At 37.6% G+C, this 13,653-nt stretch overlaps 1 protein-coding gene across 10 annotated transcripts in view; it reads right to left on the bottom strand.

Moving 5' to 3' along the window:
- Positions 1-13,653, bottom strand: part of meis2a (Meis homeobox 2a) — a 116,454-nt gene that overhangs the window by 7,571 nt on the left and 95,230 nt on the right. The window lies entirely within an intron of this gene.

The raw sequence follows: 13,653 nt of genomic DNA, 5'->3' as shown, positions 1-13,653 counted from the left end.
ATCATCGCAAAGCTGTCTTTAATTTATCTGCTCCGCCTCCCAGCTAAACCAGCCCTCCAACCAAAAAACACCCTCACATTTTTTACTATCTGAAATGTTAGAAATCTCAATGCAGAGGCCAAATGTTTGCATTTGAAATGGAGCCAAGCTACTCCAGTGTCTTTTATGCCCAACTAAGTGCAAGAAATAGAACTCATGCGAATGGCATGTAACAAATGTCTCATGGCGGTGAAATTGGGGGATGGGGAAAAAGAAAATGAACAAGAAGCCCCAAAAAATTGTCCCATGTCAGATTTCTGATGCAAAATGGCCATTGTCAAATTCTAAAGTAAGCATTCTTAGTTCAGAATGCACCTTCTAAAAGGAATGTATTAATTTTGTCAATGCTTTAGCAAATGCATTATGAATTATTTTCCATTTATATACAGATTATTGAAGGGCAATCCTCCAAAGATTTGCATTCTATCTTTGTTGTCAAAAAAATGTCACCCAACACAATTACTTGTCTTGCCTAAGCTTCAGTTGAAAAGCTGCTTCAGGCTTTAAAACAGGCCAAGCAACCGAAGAAAGAGATGTTCTTCAGGGAAATGGTGAGTCTTCTTTATAACGAGCAGTGCAGATATCATTAAATCAAATCGTCAGTAAACAAACCTCTGTTCCACAGTTGGAATACACAGAGTGACCCTGTTCAGAATGAGAGCCAGTTCAGTTACGATTATGAGATCCAAACTGAATTCAATTCATCCCGTGCTTATTCTTGCCACCATAGTGAATTGCAGCAAGGCAAAATGTAATATTAAGTTATACATGTGACACGAGTTTCTGTCGACGTATTTTTGATTTAATTCAACAGACATTGAAACTAAATCTGAATGAAGATCACGGGCAATCAAATTGAATGTGCATAATGATGATCCACTTGAGTTCTTACAGACTTCATGGCGAGTTTTGAAAATAGAATTTTTAAATAAAAGCTCTTAGATTAAGTTTTTTTTTCCAAGAGGAGGCATGTCACTCCAGTACGTTGATTGGACTTCAGCGGAGGTCCAATTCTGAAACTCTTTAAAATGATATTTAAGCGGTTGTTCGTTCTGAGTCAGGCCAGTAGATGGGGCACTTTGCAAGATAAGGGTTTATTCACCCATGTGGAAGGGAAAAAGTGCCAAGACAGGTCCCACCCACTAAACTGTGTCCCCCATTGTCCAATCACAGATCTATATTCACGGCTGTAGTGAAGAACGCTGCATTTCACTGATCCAAGCTCTTGGCTAATGGAGGAAATATTGTACAGGTGGCAAATAATATCAAACTTAAAATGGGAAAGTTCGGCAAGCACTAACATGCAGTATCATGTAAAAGATCCATTGTGGACTTAACTCTCACTTCTTCCACTGAGAAACGCTAAGTGGGCGGGGTGGGAGGGGGGTGGAAGTGGTCGAGGGAAGAGAAAAAACGAGAGGCTTGTGTATTCAACTGAAGCATTTCTTGCGAACTGGCTACAAGGAGCAATGATGGTGGAAACAAGCGACACACGCACTTTCTCAGTTGTTGGGGGATTTAAAGTTGGTTTAGTCTGAGCAATATGGCAAATAATCAATGCCACATTGTGTAGAATATATTTATCTTGAATGTTCTGAAAAGCATTGTCTTACAGGATGATTGAAGCCAATTCAGTTGTGACATTCAAAGAGGAATTAAATATCTAAAAAAGGAAATATTTGCAGGGCTGGGGGAAATGGGACTGTTCGATAGCTGTTCTGAAAAGTCCAACAGTATTGATGCCAAATAGCCTACGTAGCTGTAAGACTTGTTTTAAGAAGGAAAAAGTTTCAGAAATAAGTTTTAATATTGAGTGCTTTTTCTAAGGACCTGATTTTGTTCATGGCAGCATGTCACCCTTTATTCCCCTTTCAGTTTTTTCTCAATATAAGTAACCGAAAGCTATGTGCCTACTGTCCCCAGTCAGGGAGCATTATTTGCCCTTTGACCAATGTTGATTTCAGTTCCAACAGCATTGCTGAAAGAAACGGTGAATTAAATCTGTCACTAGCACCAGATATTTCTTTTTTAAAATGTATAAACACACAAGCATATATGTCCTACTACAGCATTATCAGAGGTCCCCTGAATTTAGTCAGCTAACACTGTCTCATTATGGTAAAGCTAACGTTAACTTTTCAGACTGATCTACTCTGTTGTCAATATAATGCAAATTCCCTGCCCTCCATATCCTGAGCTTAAATTGACATTAGAAGGTGTGTACATGTACTCTAATCTATCATTGGAATACATACTTTGCACTGTTTAAACTTGACATTTTGATTTGAACCAAAGGCATTTGTAACTATTTGAAGTCGAGAACTAGTGAAGTAAAATACAATAGGATTACTGCATCTAAAGCTATTCTGTCATTTTCTTCAGTTTTTAGTGTTTACTTAATGCTGTAACATTTAGAATTTGTAGGTTACTTTTTCAGATGTCAAGTGGGAAAAGAATACGCGAAGTGTAGTGTAAATTAGGCTTCAGATCTTTTGGTGTCCATACTTGCTCATTTTGAGCACAGTAACCTTCTCCATACTAGCCTCACTGGCAGACTAATGTGTTGCATCCCTTTGGGAGTTGACTCAAAGCTCTGTAGCTACACTCCCTTTTATCAATCAGAATACGGCCAATTGAGATTATCAGACCAAGCAGATAAGACTGTTTTCTCTCCTCCCAAGAGCCGCTAATGGTGTGTGCACATGACACACAAAAAAACTCCAGAGATGAGAAGGAGACTTCATGTGCTCCTGTATCACATCACAGAGTAATGCAGCCCTCCTCTTTCCCCTCCCCCATTCATTTCTCCCTGCCGCTCTCCAAGTAATGGGGCTGGACTAAATTACTAGGTTTTTCTTTTTACCCCCAACCATTTTTATTATTTACATCTGGTAGTCTCCTTATTATAAAGTCTCTCCTGCTCCTCTTGTACATACTTGCACATAGGGCTGCACAGAGCTGCAAACCATTATAGTCCCTCTCAGCATGGGAACTTCATATTGTCTTCAAACAAATAATTACAGGCAAGGTTAAGGGGTCACATAGAGGTCATATCTTTGGATACTCATCAGAATGTTTACATTAGTACCAACAGTGGTTCATTTAACATGCAGAGATTTTTAAAAAATGTTTCTATGGGCTTAAAAATGAGAAACAAACACTTTAAAATGCTAATCAAATGGAGCTGACCAACTTTCAAATGAATAATTCTGAAGGTTGAATACATTTAGGTTTAATGCACTCTCTAACCAATCCTTACAATAATTATAATCGTAATTGCACTGCAGTTACCTTTAAGAAAAACAGTTTTGTGTGGTGCCTGTGTAGGGTTGACATTCTCCTACATCAATGTTGAAGTGTTATGGAACCTCTTTCTCTTTAATTCATAACACCCTGTTTTCTGATTTACTAATTCAGCACCACACCTGGCAACATACTTCTATTTTTAGAATTCTCGTCCTGAGAAATCTTAATGACAAATCGTATTCATCTGGAACACAGCCCACTTTTGATTGTCATTTCAACTTAAGCAAACTATACTCTAAAACTAGTTGCATAACCGGTTGTGGATTCTTGTAACTGATGAACTAGCATATAGCCTGTAAGCTGAAAGGCACGTCTATTAAGTTCGGTCACAGATAGAAAGCCTTATTAAGAACAGGCTGATGGATGTTAATATTTTAATATAGTAAACCATGCTCATATGAAAAGCAGAATTTTACTTTTGTTTTGGCTTAAGTAAGCAACAAGAATTAACCTCTGTTGAATGTTCTACCGAAGCAGTTGTTACAAATACAGTTCAAACTGAAGGAGCATGTAATTAATTGTTTATCCTTGGGAAAATGTACGACCAATCCAGATACTAAGAGCTCCTGTAAACTTACTGGCCTGATTTTCCTATTCCTGCTCGGGGGCTGCTGGATCACTTGGACACAGGGATACTGATTAGGAATGAGCTCTGCCTGCAAAGAAACCTCTTGGTAAATATATGAATGGAAATTTGGACAACTCCATTCAGGAAGGGTACTCCTGATCTCTGATTTTCTAGGAATTGCTGCATCCAGATAAACCAATGGCCCCATTAGCTTGTTATCATTAAATCCCATCATGACTTTCCAGTGTAGTTTAGGGAGATGGTTGAATTAAACATCTCAGTTGTCAAGAATGGATGAAATAGCTAGGATTCTACCATCTTAGGGAAGCATAGACTCAGTTTAAGAATGAGCTGATTGAGGTTATTAAGATGATCAGAATTGACTGTTCTACAGAAGTGTAAACTTTTCCAACATCTACCAGAAAACTGAAAGAGATGTCCATCCCTTTAAGAGTTTTTTTTTTGTCTTGCACCATCTAAATGCCATTTCCCATGCCACAGCACTCCCACATTATCTCTCTTTAAATATTCTGACCTGATTAGCATACGGTTGTGAGCAGAAATATAAAATATAGATTTATTTTTTCCTGCTCTTGAAACAAAGGAAAAATTGCCAAACAGACAGAATTCAGAAAATAATTAATACCTTGCAAATAAAAGTCAGATTTCTATTTGTTTATAGAACAAATATTAATAAATAATGCAATAACACATTGTCTGTTGACCTTGGCCTGGGGAATATTCAGCAATTAGCAGCAATTTCACTGCATTTCGCCACAAATTTACAATTATGAGATTTATATAATTATGATGTTTGGCATTTTGTCTTTAAATACAGTGTAAAATTAATGTGAGCTGTGCTGAAGTTTGCCTGACAATGGCACTGGATGATGAGGCACTAAAAATTAAAGGCCAATGTTGTTTTAGTGGGAAAGGAGGTAAGGTACTGGGGACAGACTGAGAGTCTCCAAAGTCCCAGCAAAGTATTGAGAAGGTCAGGTATAAACAGTTGAGCTTTAAAATGTCCATTTATTCTCAATATGCGGGAGAGTTGGGCTTGTAAGGATAGCCAATCAGCACTTCTACCAGGATCGAAGGGTCACACAATGCAGTTTGCCAAGGGGTTTTCAGAGAAGATGGATTTCAAAGACATCCCTGAAAATTCAAGACCCAGTTAGCGCTCTAGGGTCCAAGACACCCTGGAAGATATCAGATGTCTCTGTGGTCCACCTGACCGGAAAGTGGGTGGGAAACCGTGCTCAGATTGAAAAGGGCCAAATCCATGAGGAGGTGTAACAAGGCTGTGAGATTTCCCTAGCTTGGGCTCTGGTTTAGAGGGAGGGACTCCAGGAATGCTCTCATCATGTAGGTCAGTTCTGGGATTCAAAGTTACCAGATGAAAAAGGGAAATAACAGAAGTAATCCCTTAAGAGTTGGGAATCACTTTGGACTAGTTTCAAGAGAATTCAATGAATAGGCTGCATTCTTAAAAGAACAATACATTGTATACTTGTGAAGCATATTTCTTTGGGTTTGCTAAAAAATAAAAAAAGGTGATATTCAGTTCTGTGGCTTAAAGTATAAGTTTCCACCAAAGATAGTTGATAGTACTTTGTCATTTATCACATTAGAAGTCTTGAAAAGTGAAATCTTGCCATGTCAACACTTCTGCTATTAACTGGAAGTTATAATTTCTTTTTTAAAGTTATTGGTCTCCATGGAGATCATGAAAAAATGTGAATGATCTTCTTTTAGATATTTTCTCACATCATGTGCATTTATCAAAGTAACATCTGCCCTAACGAAAAAAAGAGATTACCCACCTGGCTAGGATATGGGCTGACAAAATTGCATGCCTTTATTTCCTTAAGAACCCTATAGCGTACAATGTAGGAAGAGTAAAGTTCATGCAATCAAACAAGTCTGTTACCTTTGGGAAGTGTGGAGAATCTGCCTGAACTCTGCTCATTACTCCAGGGGATTAGGGTGCGGGTAGTAATCGATAGCTTGTGAAACTTTCCCTATACTCCAAGATAATATTTTGCGAAGTTACAGCCTTAAAGAAAACTCTGACTGCATTTTAATCATATTGAAATCAGCAGTTGTAATCACTAGCTTCACAGAAGTATCCTGATTGCAAAATTAGAATGAACACTTTTTTACTCACATTTACTGAGACAAGATCATAATAATTATTATACTTATTCTATCTGATATTAAAGACATAATTGGAGTGTATCTCTCAGGGCTGACCTGGGCTCTTATCCCATTATTTTGATTCCACTGCAAATGGACTTGTTTTCATTTTGTATCTGATGTGGATCCATGCAGATCTCACAATCATAATTAAACTAATGGAACAACAGCATCTCTTGGAGATCTCACCATTTCTGTTGCTGTCATCTCAATGCAATACATGAAGCTTGGTGAATGTGTAGCCTATTGATATCCCTCATGTCAGCAGGTGACAGAGTGACCAACTGCGAGTGGGGAAGTAACAACGAAAGCTGTTGCAGTGATATCACTCCCCTCTTGCCCCAATGCATCAGCCATACTGAAAGTGACTGCTGAAAGAATGCTGAAACAGGTGACAGGTGCATGAACAGAGCAGGCAGGAGTTCCACTCTTATCCAGAAATGGAATATCTAAGTTCACATTTTATGTTAAGTTGAGCTTTAGGTTAAAACTGTTTTCAACCTTGGTGTTGTGTTCATGACTGAGATGAGTTTGCGATCTCACATCGTCTCCAATATTAAGGCCACCTGGAATTATAGAGATCTACAGCACAGAAAAAAGCCCTTCAGCCCATCGCATCTGTGCCAGTCAAAAACCAACACGTAACTATTCTAATCCCATTTTCCAGGACTTGATCCATATCTTATTTCCTCCTAGAATCACAGCAAGGAGGCCATTTTGTCTACACTCACTCTCTCAGCTCGTCCCAAACCCCCTGGGTTTCTCCATAGCCCGGAAATTCTTTCCTCTTCAGATAACTACCTAATTTCCTTTTGAAAGCTATAACTGAACCTACCTCCTCTATACTCTTAGGCAGTGTGCTCCAAATATTAACATCTTATACTGTAAATAAAATGCTTCCCTTCACGTCACTATCTTTTGGCCATTCTTCTCAAATAAATGTCCCCGGTTCTCAAATCTGTTCCAGTGGAAATAATTTTGACCAATCCACTCTGTCAGACCTCCTCTCAATATTGTCCAAAAAACATTCCAATTTCTCCAATTTGACTGAAGTCTCTCATTTCCAAAATCATTCCTGTCAATCTTTTCCACTCTTTGTCAATGCATTCATATCCTTCCTAAAAGGTGTCGCTGCTCAATCCACCCTTTGTCAATGCATTCATATCCTTCCTAAAAGGTGTCCTGCTCAAATCTGAGCACAATACTCCATTTCTGGTGGAACCATTATTTTGTAAAATGATTTGCTATAACTTCAGAAATATGCTGAAGAAATGGGATCTTGCAGATCTTGCAGCATCCCTCCACAGATGCTACCAGATCATTGAGCTCCAACAGTTTCTGTTTGTATTTCAAATCTCCAGCTTCTGCAGTACTTTGCTTTATGTACTATAACTTACTTCTGTACTCCACACTGGTATTTAAAAAGTTCAGAATCTTATGTCTTCTAACTGTCCACTCAACTTGCCCTGCCGCCATAGAATGTGGATGCTATTTGCAAGGCCAGTGTTTAATCCCATCTCTAAGTATTTTCAATTTGAGTGACATATTAGACTATGTCAAGGAACAGTTAAGAGCTAATCATGTTGCTGTAGGTCTGGAGTCATGTGTAGGCCAGACCAGGTGAGAACCCAAATTTCCTTTCGTAAAATAAAATTATGAGTGAGCCAAATAAGTCTTATAACAATCATTGATAGGTGTTATCACTGAGACTAGTTTTTAATTCAAGATTTAATTTCTGCTAGCTGCCTTAATGGGATTCGAACTTATGACCTCAGTATTTGCATGGACCTCAGAAGTACTAGCCCAGTAATATTACTACTATGCCAACATCTCCATAGGACAGTGTCTATTAATTCTGTCCCAGATTATTTTTCTAAAAATAATCCCACCACGAAGGTTAAATAAATGGCCTTGTCATTGTTAGGTTTATCCTTAAATTCTTTAAAAAAGGCAGTAACATTTGCAGTTCTCTAGCTTTCTGAAAGTACACCCTTATTTAAAGAAGATCTGCATACTATGCTAAAACCTCCACAATTTTCATCCATACTTCCCTTAATATCCACCCTGTATTAATTCATCAGTTGCCAAAATGCTTTTTGCTACCTTTGTTACCACTAGATTTTATTATTCAAAGAACCCTCCTGCCAATCTCCCATCTTACACCCCACATAAACTTCAGATCATCCAAAACTTGCTGCTTATATCTGACTTTGCACCAAGTCCCATTCCCTGTGCTCACTGATTCAAGTTGGACTACAATCTAGCAAGGCCCAGGTTAAATATTTTCAGCCCATTTCAAATCCTTCCATGGTCTTACCAGGCTTTATTTCCTCCAGCCTTAAAAGCTTTTGAGATCTCAACACGCCACTATTTCTGGTCTTTGACATATCTGATTTTAATAACTGCTGGCATGCCTCATATAAAACAGTTGTATGAAATTTACACCTTCCTCTCATTTGAATTCTCTTCTTATTCTCTGCATTTAATATCTGGTGATACATTTGAAAATAGTGTCCCTGTGTTTGTGTATATCAGACAGCGAGTTAGAGTAGTCCCGGGTTTTTGATTCAGCTTTATGCTTCCAGGTCTGTGCATTGTTTAACCAGTTTCCAATTCGTTCTCCACCCAAAGAGAATTTACTGGGAAGCTGCACCTGGTCAATGCAAAGACAAATTAAATTTTACCATGAGGAATCCTGGGACAACAGGATTTCACATCATTACTGCATCTATCTCAATAATAAAATCAATAAACATGGACTGAAATTTCCTGGTGGACCCCAACTTTTAAAAGCTGATCCAAGCTGTTAGAATGTTTTCATAGGATCCCTCCAGTGCGGAAGCAGGCCATTCAGCCCATTAAATTCGCACCGATCCTCTGAAGAGCATCTCACCCCCATTTCATATCCCTTTCACCCCACATTTCCCATGACTAATTCACTTAGTCTGCACATCCTGGGCTCTATGAGCAATTTAGCATGGCCAATCCACCCAACCTGCACATCTTTGGACTGTGGGAGAAACCGGAGCACCTGGAGGAAACCCACACAGACACAGGGTGAATGTGCAAACTCCACACAGACAGTCACCCAAGGCTGGAATTGAACTGAGGTCCCCAGTAGCGCTAATCACTGAGCCACCATGCTGCCTCTATTTTGCATTCCTGTTAGTTGTTGAGGCATATTCAAGTTTGCTACCAATAACACACATCACTGGCATGTTTTTGTTGAATTCCATATGAGCCCTTAAAGAGACCACAACTTAATTTGTGCCAACACTGTATGACAAGAGAAATGTCCACCCATACAGCAGAAATCCCAGGAGTCATTCAATAATTTTTTTCCTGCTAGTGGTTTTGAAGCATGATTTTATTTTATCAATAATGAAAAGTGGCTCATTATGTTTGTAAAAAGCAGTTTAGTATTGGTGCCTTATTTTTGATGTTGTGTACATATGGCCTCTTTCACACAGGTGAACAATATTATTCACATTCACATTTTAAACAAGAGTTTTGCATCATTTCACAAATTATGGATCAGTGCTGGTTCTGTGGAATACAACCATAAAGTGCCAAAAACCTTACTCCTATGGTGGTATTTATTCACAGAATTAATCATATTGTTCATGATCTTAAGCAGTGCGGGGCCAGTAACCGACAATAATGCCAATCTTGTTGGCAAAACCCATTTCCTAAGAATACATTTTTTTAAAAACCCACTGATACCGCTGATAATCAGGTCTGTATCAATTGTCAGTAGATCTATGGATCAGTAAATCTGATTTTTGCTATACATTTATTCTTAGTGTAAGAACCTGATCCTAGAGATAGTGGATATTTTCTGCTCCTGTGATGTATGATGACTCATCTCCCTTGACAAGTGCAATGCCTGTATGACCACAGTGTAAAGTGGCAAGCTTCAAATTTCCCTTCAGAAGGATCCAGTGCACTAATTATCATCTTATGGAATCCCCCAACACCGAATTTGAGGCACCAGGTTGACCGAATTACAGCGAAGGACTATGACAGTTGTTTGCAGTGACTATTTTCATAATGCAAGTTGATTTAAATGGTCACTTAAGATTCATGGGGGCAGCATGAAGGACACTGGGAACACAAGAAAATGACAGTCGCATACTTTGTGAGGGCATTTTGTGTGCAGTGCATGAGTCAGAGTCCGAGCAAGGGCCCTAATTTTCCCAATGATTTATCCTACATTTAAGAATAATGGAACAGAGTCTGCACTTCAAAATAATCCATTTTGGGTGCAGCACTTTGGGACATCCCAAGAGATGTGAAAAAGTGCTATATAAATTCAATCTTTAAAATATACCCCATGCCTATGTTAAGCCAGAAAGGAAGGTGACTCGCATATCTTGATCACGTCCAAACTTGTTCCTTGTTTTGTACTAATACGGTAAGTCCTGTTATGTGTAAATCTACAATTAAGCAATGTCTTGGGTCTATTCTACATGTGAGAATGCAGTAAGTCCATGACACTTCAACAACTTACAAACAGTATTCAATTTAAAAAAAAAATGTATATTTTGGTATCATATTAGGAAAACAGTTAAAAAATACCCCCAAAATTGAGGTATTTTCATCTAAGTATTTAAATAATTTAAAACTTCATCAGAAAAATGAAAAATTCAACATGAATACATTATATTGTAGAACAGCTATTCTGCCTCTACATTAAGGCATTTTAATAATCTAATTTTACAGTGTAGAAATTTACAGTTACAAATATATACAATAAACAAAACAGAATCAAAATGAAATTTTATTTATTCAATGCCTTAATTAATTACCAATGTTCCTCAATCAGGAATGTTATAAATCTTGTGTGAAATATCAGTTTTGTTTGAACATGTGATGTTAGTAAAAATATGTGAATATGATATTGGCGGTTGATTAATGATCACTTTATCATTTCACATTCAGTATTTGTTTCACATACAGTCTTCTGTAATTGAAGAAGTGCAGTATGCAGTTAGAACAATGTGAATGAACAAGTGAAGTCAGAGCACATACACACTAACTATTAGCAGTATGATATATACGTATACAAGTATTAGCCTCAAACACTGTTTGGTTCCGTCACATTTTGAACACATTGCAAAATCATACTGCACTAATAACAAGCCCTGATGGCTCAGTGGGTGATCTAATTGCATTGTGTGATACTAAAATATTTAATCAGCAAGATTGCTAGACTTTGTATTTCAGAGTGTCATCCAGTGAGTATAAGTGAAGATGCCAGCTGAGGACTGGATTAGGTACAGCAACGTTACCCTTCATATTGAATAAGCCCATTCATGAAAAATGGTTCCTTGGATGAGGTGCCAGAGTGAACTCAGCATCCATAGATAATACTCTATCAGGAGCCAATGGCTTCTGCATTCAGTGTAACACTGTCAGGGATTGGAAAATGGGTTGAATCTGAATTCACTGAGTTTCTGCTTTCTTTACAAATTAAAAGCAAATTTCACAGGTGATACAGTGACTGTGAGGATGTGTATAGAGAGGTGTATGCTTGTGTTTCCTCTGCCTGCCATAGTTAAATCTTGCCTGTACTTTTAGAGGGCTCTGGCTACTCCATGCTTCTGAGGTTGAGACCTGGTGTCTTTCAAATTTAGCAAAGATCCCTACTCAAAAGAACTTAATTGTCAAATGCAAGGTAGCTCTAATATTATTCTCCAAATTTTAATTGGTAGGCTACAGAATACTGCTCCGCATGTCAGGCTTCTGTTATATCACAACAGAACAGGTATCCCTTGTGATTTTTCAAAAACTCCATCCCTCGGATTTGGGATGGGATGGGATCAAATTGACAACTTCAGCAGGTGGGAGGAAATTCTGCCTTTCTATATTTTGAATGGTGTAATGCTACCATGGAATTTGGAAGTTGGACAACTTTAACTTGTGACATATGTTTGGCATTTCATAAATTGGATGTAGAGTCACTGTTTGTAAATAATAACAATAATTTTCTGTATGGAAAGAAATTTGTGAATACGCGTTTAATTTTATAAATTGGAAAATTCATCAACTGCGGCTCATTTGCATGGAAACTATATTCTTGTCGTCTTGATATTCAAGTATAGCAATTCATTTATAAACTAAATTTCAACCTCCCAGAAGTAATATTCACAAACCAAATTAATCGACTTTATGCACCTTGCTTTATGAACATTCCCTTCTTTAAAAAAAGGGATTTTTCATTGAAATTTTAATTAAATGTATTACTTAATTTCAACATCTTTTGAAATTTATTATTTAATGATTTTTAATTGAGTTGCATTTTAATTTGTAGATGATTACAGTTCTAATACATCAATCAGAATTGTATTTAATAAACACTTTGTGCTCCAAAAACTACTTGATTTAATGTAATAAAAATAACATCAAGTACAACACTGCCGCAATTCAGTTAATTAAATTGTTGCCGCAGCTTTTTGTGTTAATTATTTATAAGTTTTCAAAATAAACAATATATTTGAAAACTGCAAATACAGCATTTAAGGCAAGTTGTAATTTGATCCAGCAAACCTTTCCCTTTAGTTGGATAAGAATGATTGCAGATTTGTCTGTGCCGCTGTAGCTAATTTGCATTTAAAGATAATCTTTTGTGTGGGCAAGTTTACATTTTTAAATCTTACCATAGATATCCATGATTGAGACATTGTAATTACAGTTATAGAGAAAACAACAAATTAAATGTTCATTGGCTGGGAAAGTGTAAGAGTCTGCTGACAAGTGAACAAAATAAAATAATTTAAACCTTAACACCTGAATATTCTTGTTCCTTCCAGAAGTGAACTTGACGTGACAACATTTATATGATGACTTAATAACACAAGAAGCACAAATTGGCAGATAAGGTTTTAATGTAATTTGGTCATAATTAACAAGATGAGGAAAATTAATTCCTCCAGATTTGGCCTTAAAGTAAAGGTGCTCACATAATTTAATACTTTCAATTTTCCTTTGATTTTTTTCTATTTCAGTTATGATAGACTTCCTTATTAATTCCACAAAAGGAAACATGGTTCAGTTATCATCGACAGAGGGCCAGCTGTTAGCTGTCCATCAACCACCTGAAGTGGACAAGCAGACCAGGAGCGAGAATGTCACTCCTTTGATCTGGCAAAGAGCAACTGCTGATTTATGTACCAGGACTTTGTTCTTCTGTTCCATTTTACTTTCTTTCCTAAGGCAGAACCACAAAATCTGGTGCAAAACTGCTCTGTTCACTGCAACATCAACAAGCTCTGACAACTGCAACAGGCTTTCGTTGGCTCCGAGACAGCTCTCAGGCATCTCTTCTGATGCTCACCTTTCGAGATTCAGTTGTTATTGTTCAATTTAACTTCTGTACATTGAATGGACTGTGGCCAACACGCCTGGGGCATAAACACACCTGTATGAAAGGAGCCTTATTGTGGCAACCAACTCGTCCAACCTGCATACACACTACCCATTTCCATACCAAGAAAAAAAATCCATCCTTCCCCAATGGCAAATCTTGCCTGAAGTGTACTTCA

This window comes from Chiloscyllium plagiosum, chromosome 10 (assembly GCF_004010195.1).
Source record: "Chiloscyllium plagiosum isolate BGI_BamShark_2017 chromosome 10, ASM401019v2, whole genome shotgun sequence".
NCBI classification, from domain to species: domain Eukaryota; kingdom Metazoa; phylum Chordata; class Chondrichthyes; order Orectolobiformes; family Hemiscylliidae; genus Chiloscyllium; species Chiloscyllium plagiosum.
The sequence above is the reverse complement of the archived record's forward strand: the minus strand, read 5'-3'. Positions and strand labels throughout refer to the sequence as shown.